The sequence below is a fragment of the Neovison vison genome, chromosome 11 (assembly GCF_020171115.1).
Source record: "Neovison vison isolate M4711 chromosome 11, ASM_NN_V1, whole genome shotgun sequence".
In the NCBI taxonomy this organism is placed as follows: Eukaryota; Metazoa; Chordata; class Mammalia; order Carnivora; family Mustelidae; genus Neogale; species Neogale vison.
In genome coordinates, this window is record NC_058101.1 from 125,074,254 (window position 1) to 125,083,191 (window position 8,938).

An 8,938-nucleotide genomic window follows, 5' to 3' on the forward strand; every position below is an offset into this window, starting at 1 on the left:
CTCGTGCGCTCTCTCTCTCTGTCAAATAAATAAATAAAATCTTTAAAACATAAATAAACAAATTAGGCATCCTCAATAGTCCGTTTCTTCTCTCCCCGCAGCAGGAAAATCTTAAGGGCAGGGAACTTTTATAAAGTATATTCTATTATCTACTCCTGCTTCTTGCCATCCCAACCATTCTGAGTGCGCCTAGGGGGTGTTACCGCCCCTCCTCATAATTAGTCCTCTAGTGGACTTCTATTGATGACAGTTACATTTACATAATTAATTATGCCTTCCTGGTAAAATGACTTCTGTGTCATTATGAAATGACCTTTTTTATCCCTGGTGGTAGTTTTTGCTCTGAACTTTTCTGTCTGATGCTACAGTAGCCATGCCAACTGTCTTTTGAGTCTTCCTTTTTAAATATAATCTGACAATCTATGCCTTTTAATTAAAGTATTTAGACCACTTACTTTAATATGATTATTGATATAGTTAGCTTTAAACCTATCATCTTGCTATTTGTTTCCTATTTGTCTCATCTAACTCTTTGCTCCCATTTTTCTCTTTTTCTGCCTTATGTGAAATCACGGTTTTTCTTTTTTTAATGATTCCATTATGTCTCAGTGGTTGGCTTATTAGCTATAACTCTTTTTTTAAATTTTATTTTTTATCTTAGTGGTGGCTTTAGCACTTTTATACGTGTTTAACTTAGCAGTCTAGAGGTGCCTGGGTGGCTCAGTTGGTTAACCTGATTTTTTGCGTGCCTGATTTTTTGAGCTCATGTCATGATCCCAGGGCCTAGGATGGCCCCATGTTGAGCTTCTTGCTCAGTGGGTAGCCTGCTTCTCCCTCTCCCTCTGCATTGCCCCCTGCTGTGCTGTCTCTCTCTCTCTATCAAATAAATAAGTAAAATCTTAAAAACAAACAAACAAACTTAGCAGTCCACTTTCAAGTGAGACTATACTACTTCCCGTATAGTATAAGAAATTTACAATCATATGCTTCTATTTCTTCCCTTCTATCTTTTGTGCTTTTTTTTTAACATTTTACTTCTATATATATTATAAATGCAACAATACATAACTATTTTTATTTAGTTTTGTTATTATTATTTATATTTTATTGGCATTATAATAATAAATTACTTTTTAAAGTACTTTAAATGTTAAGAAAAAAATCTTGTATAATTATCTATGTAGTTAACATTTCTGGTACTCTTTAGTCTTTTGTGTTTATTAGTGTTCCCACTGGTATAATTTTCTTTTTTGCCCAAGACACTTCTTTAACATTTAGAGTGTTATAATACAGGTCTGCTGGTGGTAAATTCTTTCACTTTTGTTATGTCTGAGGAAAGTCTTTATTTCACCAGTGTTTTTGAAGGTATTTTTCCCTGAGTATAGAATTCTAGGTTGACAGGTTATTTTTCTTTCTTCCTTATCTTTGTATCTTTACAGATGTCATGTTTTCTTGTTTGCTCCTTTTTTAAAAAACGATTTTATTTATTTTGAGAGAGCAAGCATAAGCGGGGGTGGGGGCAGAGGGAGAGCAGGAAGCAGACTCCCCAAAGAGCAGGGAGACTGATGAGGGACTAGATCCCAAGACGCTGAGATCATGACCCAAGCCAAAGGCAGATGCTTAACTGCCTAAGCCACCCAGGCACCCCAGCTCCTTTGTCTGCTTTTAAGATTTTCTCTTTACCATTGGTTTTGAGTAATTTTATTACAATGTGCCTTTTCTTCATGTTTCTTCTCCTTGGTGTTTGTGATCTTCTTGCAGCTGTGAATTTATAGTCTTGTCACACTTGAAAATATTTATTTATTTATTTATTTATTTGACAGACAGAGATCACAAGTAGGCAAAGAGGCAGGCAGAGAGAGAGGAAGGGAAGCAGGCTCCCCGCTGAGCAGAGAGCCCAATGTGGGGCTCGATCCCGGGACCCTGGGACCAGGACCTGGCCTGAAGGCAGAGGCTTTAACCCACTGAGCCACCCAGGTGCCCCTTGAAAATATTTTTAACCTTTATTTCTTCAAATACTTTCCATGACCCTCTCCCTTTAGTGGTACTCCAATTATATATACATTATGTCACTTAGTTTTTCAGAAGCTCACTGATGGTGTCTTCATTTTAAAAATTCTTTTTCTATTACATTTTTGGATAGTTTCTATTACTAGGTCTTAACATTAACTAATCTTTTCTGCATTATTTATGTTGTGTTTTATTCATCTCAGGCTTGTAGTTTTCTTTAGAAGTACAAATTCAGATCATTTTTGTGTTTGGGCTTGAGATCTGTTTTTTGTGTTTTTTGGCATATGGAATACAGTTATAGTAATGGTTTCAGTGTCTTTGTTTGCTAATTTTAACATCTGTGTCTGATGTAGGTATATTTTAATGGACAGATTTTTCTCTCAATGTGGATCATCTTCTCCTGATTTTTTGCATGCCTGGTAATTTTGGATTGGATGTCTGACATTGTAAACTTACTTTGATGGTTGCTGGATATTTTTGTACTCCTGTAAATAATTTTATTATAATATGGTAAGTTACTTTGAAATTGTGTAATCCTTTTTGTCTTGCTTTTAAGATTTGTTAAACAGGACCAGAGCAACATCTAGTCTAGGCCCAATTATTTCCTACTATTGAGGCAAGTCTTTCTGAATACTCTACCCATTTTTCCTATGAATAATATGATTTTTCCAGACTGCTAATGAGAACAATCACTATTGCCGCACTAGGTAGCCTTTTCAGATTCATGCATGGCTGGTTCTCAGCTGAGTGCTCAAGAGAGGCCCTGTGCAGAGATCTGGAGTTCTCTGTCTGTACAGATTTTTCCCTCTGTGCTTACCTGCCCTGTGAACTCTAGTCAGCTCGGTCTCCCTAGACTCTCAGCCTTTCAACTCAGAATCTGCCAGGCTTCCCTGGCAGTGTGTGTAGCCTGGAAACTCAGTCATAGTCTCATCTCATTTGTTTTACATCTCATAGGGAGCACTATTCTTCATTGCCTGATGTCTAGTGTCTTGAATACTATAGTTTCATATTTTTAGTCTGCTTTTTTGGTTTTTTTGTTTTTGTTTTTGTTTTTGATTGTTTCATGTTGTAGTGTAAATTGGGTCCAGGTTATTCCATCTTGTCCAAAGCAGAATTCCTACTTCCAAGTTTTTAAGAGAGGTTTTTGTTTTTTACTTTGTATAATTTTTTATTTGAATCTATGCAGTGATCTTGAATTGTACTTTAGATTAAGTAGGGAATCAATTACTTGATCTCAAACACGTACTATGTGAAGATTCTACCTATAAATGGATGCACTATAAAATAAGTAATTAATTTTTGTAGGTTTTTTCCCCTCATAGTTTGGTTGGAAAATCAATGGCTTTGATTTATTAGGTCTGGAAGGTAAGTCTAATAATAATACTAGTAATAATTTTACTCTTTAACTACATTATAGTAAAATTTACTTAAGCTTTTCAGAAATTAAGATATATGTGTCTGGTAGGTCATCTTAAATTTTAAATGGAACATAGTTGCATTTCTTTTGGTTTTTTTTTAGACATTTTATTTATTTTATTTTATTTATTTGACACAGAGAAAGAAAAAGCACAAGCAGGGGGGAAGCAGCAGGCAGAAGGAGAAGCAGGCTGTCTGCTGAGCAAGGAGCCTGATGTGGGGCTTGATGCCAGGACCCCAGGATCATGATTTGAGCTGAAGGCAGACACTTAACCAACTGAGCCACTTAGGTACACCAATTGCATTTCTTTAATAGTGCAGAGTTTTAAAGCTAAAGAAATATGTCTTATACAAAGATTCAAGACATTATATGAAACAAAGTAACCATCATTTGTTGAATGCCTACTATGTGATAGGCACTTCACAATTTTTTTTTTAATTCTACCATTTGTTTATTAGGCAGAGGTTGTTGTTTGCATTTGAGAGATGAGGAAATTGATATACAAAGGGTTACATAACTTGCCCAAAGTTACAGTGTGGGTTAAGTATTCACACAAGCTGGATTCACACAAGCTAAACACCTAAAACTCAAAGCATTTTATTATCCCATGTTGATTACAGCTCTTAACTTCATAAAGAGCTTCAGATCTTCTAGATTCTTGAAGAGTGAGTTTTAGGTAATAGATTTATTGATAACTTTTAGTCCATTTACTTATCAAATAGGATAGTCATACTTTACAAATTTTCTCTCCTATTCTATAAATAACGTAATGACAACTTCATGTCACACTTCACATCTGATAATAACCTACCTTTGAAGTACTTTGCAATTTTCATGGTGCTTTTACACATATTTTTATCTCAGTCATTTCTCACAACTGCACTGGATAATGCATTAACCCCATTTTGCTTAAAGCTTATCGTTTGGCCTACATTCCTGTGATTCTTAAAGATTTTATTTATATATTTATTTATTTGACAGAGAGAGAGAGAGAGAGAGCGCACAAGCAGGGGGAGCAGTGGAGGGAAAGGAAGAAGCTGGCTTCCTGCTGAGCAAGGGACTCTACCCCAAGACCCTGGTATCATGACCTGAGCCAAAGGCAGAGCTTAACCGACTGAGACATTGAAGTCTCCCATGATTCTTAGACCCGTATTTTTTTTTTCTGTTATTCCAAGTTAGCCTTTCTACATCATTGGCTTACTTTATTAAAATAAACAAAAACAAAATGGCATCCATGTAAAGTCATCAAGTTTTTTTCCCCCACTTTTATGATAATACTTCTGAAAAATAAAGTTTGATTTTATATTTGGGTGGGTATTGAAAATTTTGCTTACCATAGTAATTGTCATTTTTGTTTTTTTTACAGGCCGCCTCACTGAATGGGGTGCTCAGAGTAGTGATGAAAAATTCATGGATTAACACTTGATGCCAGACTGGTAGGAAAGTTTATATAGCATGGCATATAGTAGCTATGTTCTAGAAATTTTATTATGTGTTTATTGAACTGTACTTCATTATTGTTCTTTTTAAAATTTATATTGTTTCTTTATTTGCATTATGTACTCTTTTTGTATTATGAGACACAAAATTTATGTCCTTGCCATCATTATCTTATTATGATCCAGAGCTAAGTTTCAGGAGAATTCTTTATGGCACCTTAAAAATTGTACTTCCATAAGAAAATGTACAATATTTAATATTCCTATTTTCATGGTCTCTGATTTATTATTAGGCTAAACTTTTTACCTTTTATGAGTTGTGTCCCCCGAAGATAGGTTCAAATTCTTAACCCCTAGGACCTTAGAATGTTACCTTATTTTGAGATTGGGTCTCTACAGAGATAATCAAGTTAAAATGATATCATGAGGGTGGACCTGATTCAATAGGATTGGTGTTCCTATAAAAAAGGGTAGAAATTCGGACAGAGAGAAAGACATGCACAGAGGAAGACAACATAAAGACACACAGAATAGCACATGAAGACAGGATTGCATCTACAAACCAAGGAACACCAAAGATTGCTGTCAAAATACCAGAAGCTACAAAAGGAAAGGAAGGATTCTCCCCCTGAGCTCAAAGACAACATGGCCCTGCTTGTCTACACCTTGACTTCAAACTTCTAGCCTCTAGAACTGAGACAATAAATTTCTATTGCAAAATCTGAGCAAGTCACAGATTCTGGTACTTTGCTAGGTACAGTCCTAGGAAAATGCAATAGTACCTAAAATAGAAATAGAGTCTTTCTCCTTAAGAACTCAATGTACTAAATGTAGTGGAACCTTGGAGTACCAGGACCACATTCCATCCGGGCTCTGTTGGGAGAAAGTTCTTGATCTCGACTCCAAGAAGCTCCTACAGCATGAACCAGCTCACCAGTATGAAGCTTACAGAACATAGGCCTTTGTCTAGATGAGATTCTAGACCCTTCTCAAATTAGACAGTGGACTTTCTAGTCTTGTTTCCCATTCTTTTTCTGATCCTGTTCCAGAGCCAGGCAGGTGCTATATATTCTTCTTTCTAACTTTTCCTTCTCCTCCTTGTCTGTCATATGGTACCAGATGAGTAAGAAGCAATAAGTACATGAGGGTTGTAGCACCAATGGGAAATATGTCCTCAGACTTTTGCTCTTATACCTCTGTATTTTCTCTCTCAGAATGACCATCTGCTTTTACAGTGGTTACTCTTACTTGGGAGCAGATGACTTATCCACATAGATTTGTTTTTATCTGTAATTTTATTCTTACCTCAAAATTCATCAGCCTCTATTTAAAACTTGTATATATATTTTTAAAGATTTTATTTATTTGCCAGAGAGAGAGAGAGCACAAACAGAGGAAATGAAAGGCAGAGGGAGAGAAAGAAGCAGGCTCCTTCTGAACAGAGAGCCCAATGTGGGACTCGATCCCAGGACCCTGGGACCCTGACCTGAGCTGAAGGCAGAGGCTTAACTCTCTGAGCCACCCAGGCGCCCCAAGACTTGTATATTTTTGATGATGATGTAGTCAGTCTCCCACTGACATAGACTCAGGTGATCTTGGTTCTCTTCCATGTCTCCCTTATCTCAGCAATAACCAACAAGGTCAGTTTTCACTCCATAATATCCTTAATCTGCTTCATTTTGTGTTCATCCAAATTTGCTAGTTTTCTTCTGTAGATTCTGAGGACTCATAGAATCTTCTCTGGATTCTGAAGACTATGTGAATTATAAAGTCTTGTAGTTGGTTTCCTTGCCTCTTGTTTCCAGTGTAACAGCTTTGCAACTATAAAACAGATAGTTAATATGCCAGAAATCTTTCCTCCTAGATTTTATCATCTTGCTCTTATCTGTTCAACCAGATAGTAAACTCTTTGAGGGCATGGATCTTTGCATTTGTTCAAGTTTATTGGATATATCCCTTAGCCCAGAATAGCAATTAAAAAGCATAAACTCTCGAGACATTGCCTGGAATCCTGGTTCTACCACTTACCAGCTCTGTGAGATGGGACAAGTTATTCAACCTCTACGTTTCTCAGTTTCACTTATCTGTAGAGTAAGGAAAATGGGGTTATTACAGAAGGAGAGTGAATAAAGCATTTAGAACAGTATGAAAAAATACAGTAAATTTTCAATAAAATGTTCATTATCTTATTGTTTTAGACTTCAGTGTTCATCATCTATTTGGAGACTAATGAAAGATAAATTGTGTTAACACAAGAGTAGAAGCATGCTCTGATTTTATTTGAACATGTGTTGCACCTCTCTGTTACAGTAATGTAGTCCTGAGTCTTGTTGAGTTCCTTGAGTATAAAATAAGGGTAATAATACCCTACAAGTAGGTATTATTTGTTGTTGTAAAGATTACTATAAGTAGGTTGCTGTTGGTAAGGGCTGAATCCAGTGCCTGAAACACAGTAAACACATAAGTGAATGGTACTCAGGAGACACAGTAATAATGGTAGTATTAATAGCAGTGAGGCAGCAGTAGCAGTGATGCTAGTGTTAGTAATAATAGTAATAATGGTAGTAACAGAGGTAGAAGTAGCATTTCATTTAGTTTTTTGTGTGCATGGAACATATCAGCAGTTGAAAACAGCTTGGGGGTATGTGAGGGAAAGACTTAAAGTTTTCCTTGACAGTCTGAGAGAGGTGATAGTTGAGGTCTTGGGAAAGGATGAGGTGGCTTGGAGTGGGAGGAGAACCGCCACAGGACAATCAGGGAATATCAGGAAGGTGAGATGAAAGTTGAGAAGAGTGGAGAGAGTGTTCAGATTCTTACCCATCTAAGCCAGAGATACTGGGAGGAAGAAGATAACTTCTAAGATGGAAAGCTGTGATTAGAGAGTGTCAAATAATGGTCAAGGAAGACACTGATCTGCCCTACTCCCCCCACTATAGTCATTTCTCAACCATTTTCTCCTCTCTCCATCTTACTCAGAATTTCTTTCCTTTCTTTTTTTTTTTTTAAAGATTTTATTTATTTGAGAGAGAGAGAGAAAGAGAGTATCTGTGCACGCACGTGTGCGCACACACACACACACAGACACGAGTGTTGGAGGGAGGAGTAGAGGGAGAGGCAAATTCCTCACTGAGCAGGGAGCCGGATGCTGGGATCTATCCCCGAACCCTGGGATCATGACCTGAGCCCAAGGCAGATACTAACCAACCGAGCCACCCAGGTGCCCTACCTTTCCTTCTTTAACAGCTAAAAAAGTTAATTTCATTAGATACATATATATGTCTAACATGTATATGTTTTAATGCTGTGAATAAAAGCTGTGGTCCATTAAAACCAGTTGACAGTACATCATGAAGAGAATATGCACATGCTGGAGAGAAACAAATATGCTTTTCATTTTAAGGAGCAAAGTGCAGACTGCATGTTATATTGTGAAGATGAGGACATGCATTTGACGGGAATGAGTGGAATACACCTTTACTCAATATATTTGGAATACTTTGTTGAACTCTAGTATGTTTCAGTATGTTAGAGAAAGAAAACTTTTTTAATTGGTGAGCCCAGAAGTTATGTCCTAAATTTTGTATATATTTGAACATATATACATATGTTCACTGTTGCTTTCTGCGAAAATTATATTATTATAATTATTATTATATTATATTCTTCTAAGCATTTTTAAAATACGGAGATTTTATCCAAAAGCAAATCTTAATTTTTGCTTCAGCAATTCAGATAAAATTGACTAATGTCCATTTGGTTTAGATTTCTTTTCAATGACTTAGTCATTTTGTTCCAAATGACATATTTATCTTGGCTTCCTGCTTATGGTATAAGCAGCCCGCAAATGGTATACCTCAAACAGCATTCTTAACCAATTACAAATTAGAAATCATACCTATTCAGTTACAGTAAGACTATATTTCTTTATTATTTTGATGTTTCTTTTTTCTGTCTCTGTGTACTGTTTTTAATTTTATTTATTTATTTATTTATTTGAGAGAGAGCAAGCACAAGTCGGAGCAGCAGAGAAAGAGGGAGAAGCAGAAGGAGATGGAGAAGCAGGCTTCCCACT

General features: G+C 36.3%; 1 long non-coding RNA gene across 5 annotated transcripts in view; it reads left to right on the forward strand.

The window, feature by feature from the left end:
- Positions 1–8,901, forward strand: part of LOC122889478 — a 36,832-nt gene extending 27,931 nt beyond the window's left edge. For 3 of the 5 annotated variants that reach the window (XR_006380917.1, XR_006380916.1, XR_006380914.1), the window contains 3 exons: positions 2,364–2,520; positions 4,794–4,863; positions 8,865–8,901. This is a non-coding gene — a long non-coding RNA (uncharacterized LOC122889478). Of the gene's footprint in view, positions 1–2,363; positions 2,521–4,464; positions 4,506–4,793; positions 4,864–8,864 lie in introns of those variants that run through there. The other 2 variants (XR_006380913.1, XR_006380915.1) reach the window with 2 other exon arrangements.
- Positions 8,902–8,938: the final 37 nt, after the last annotated feature.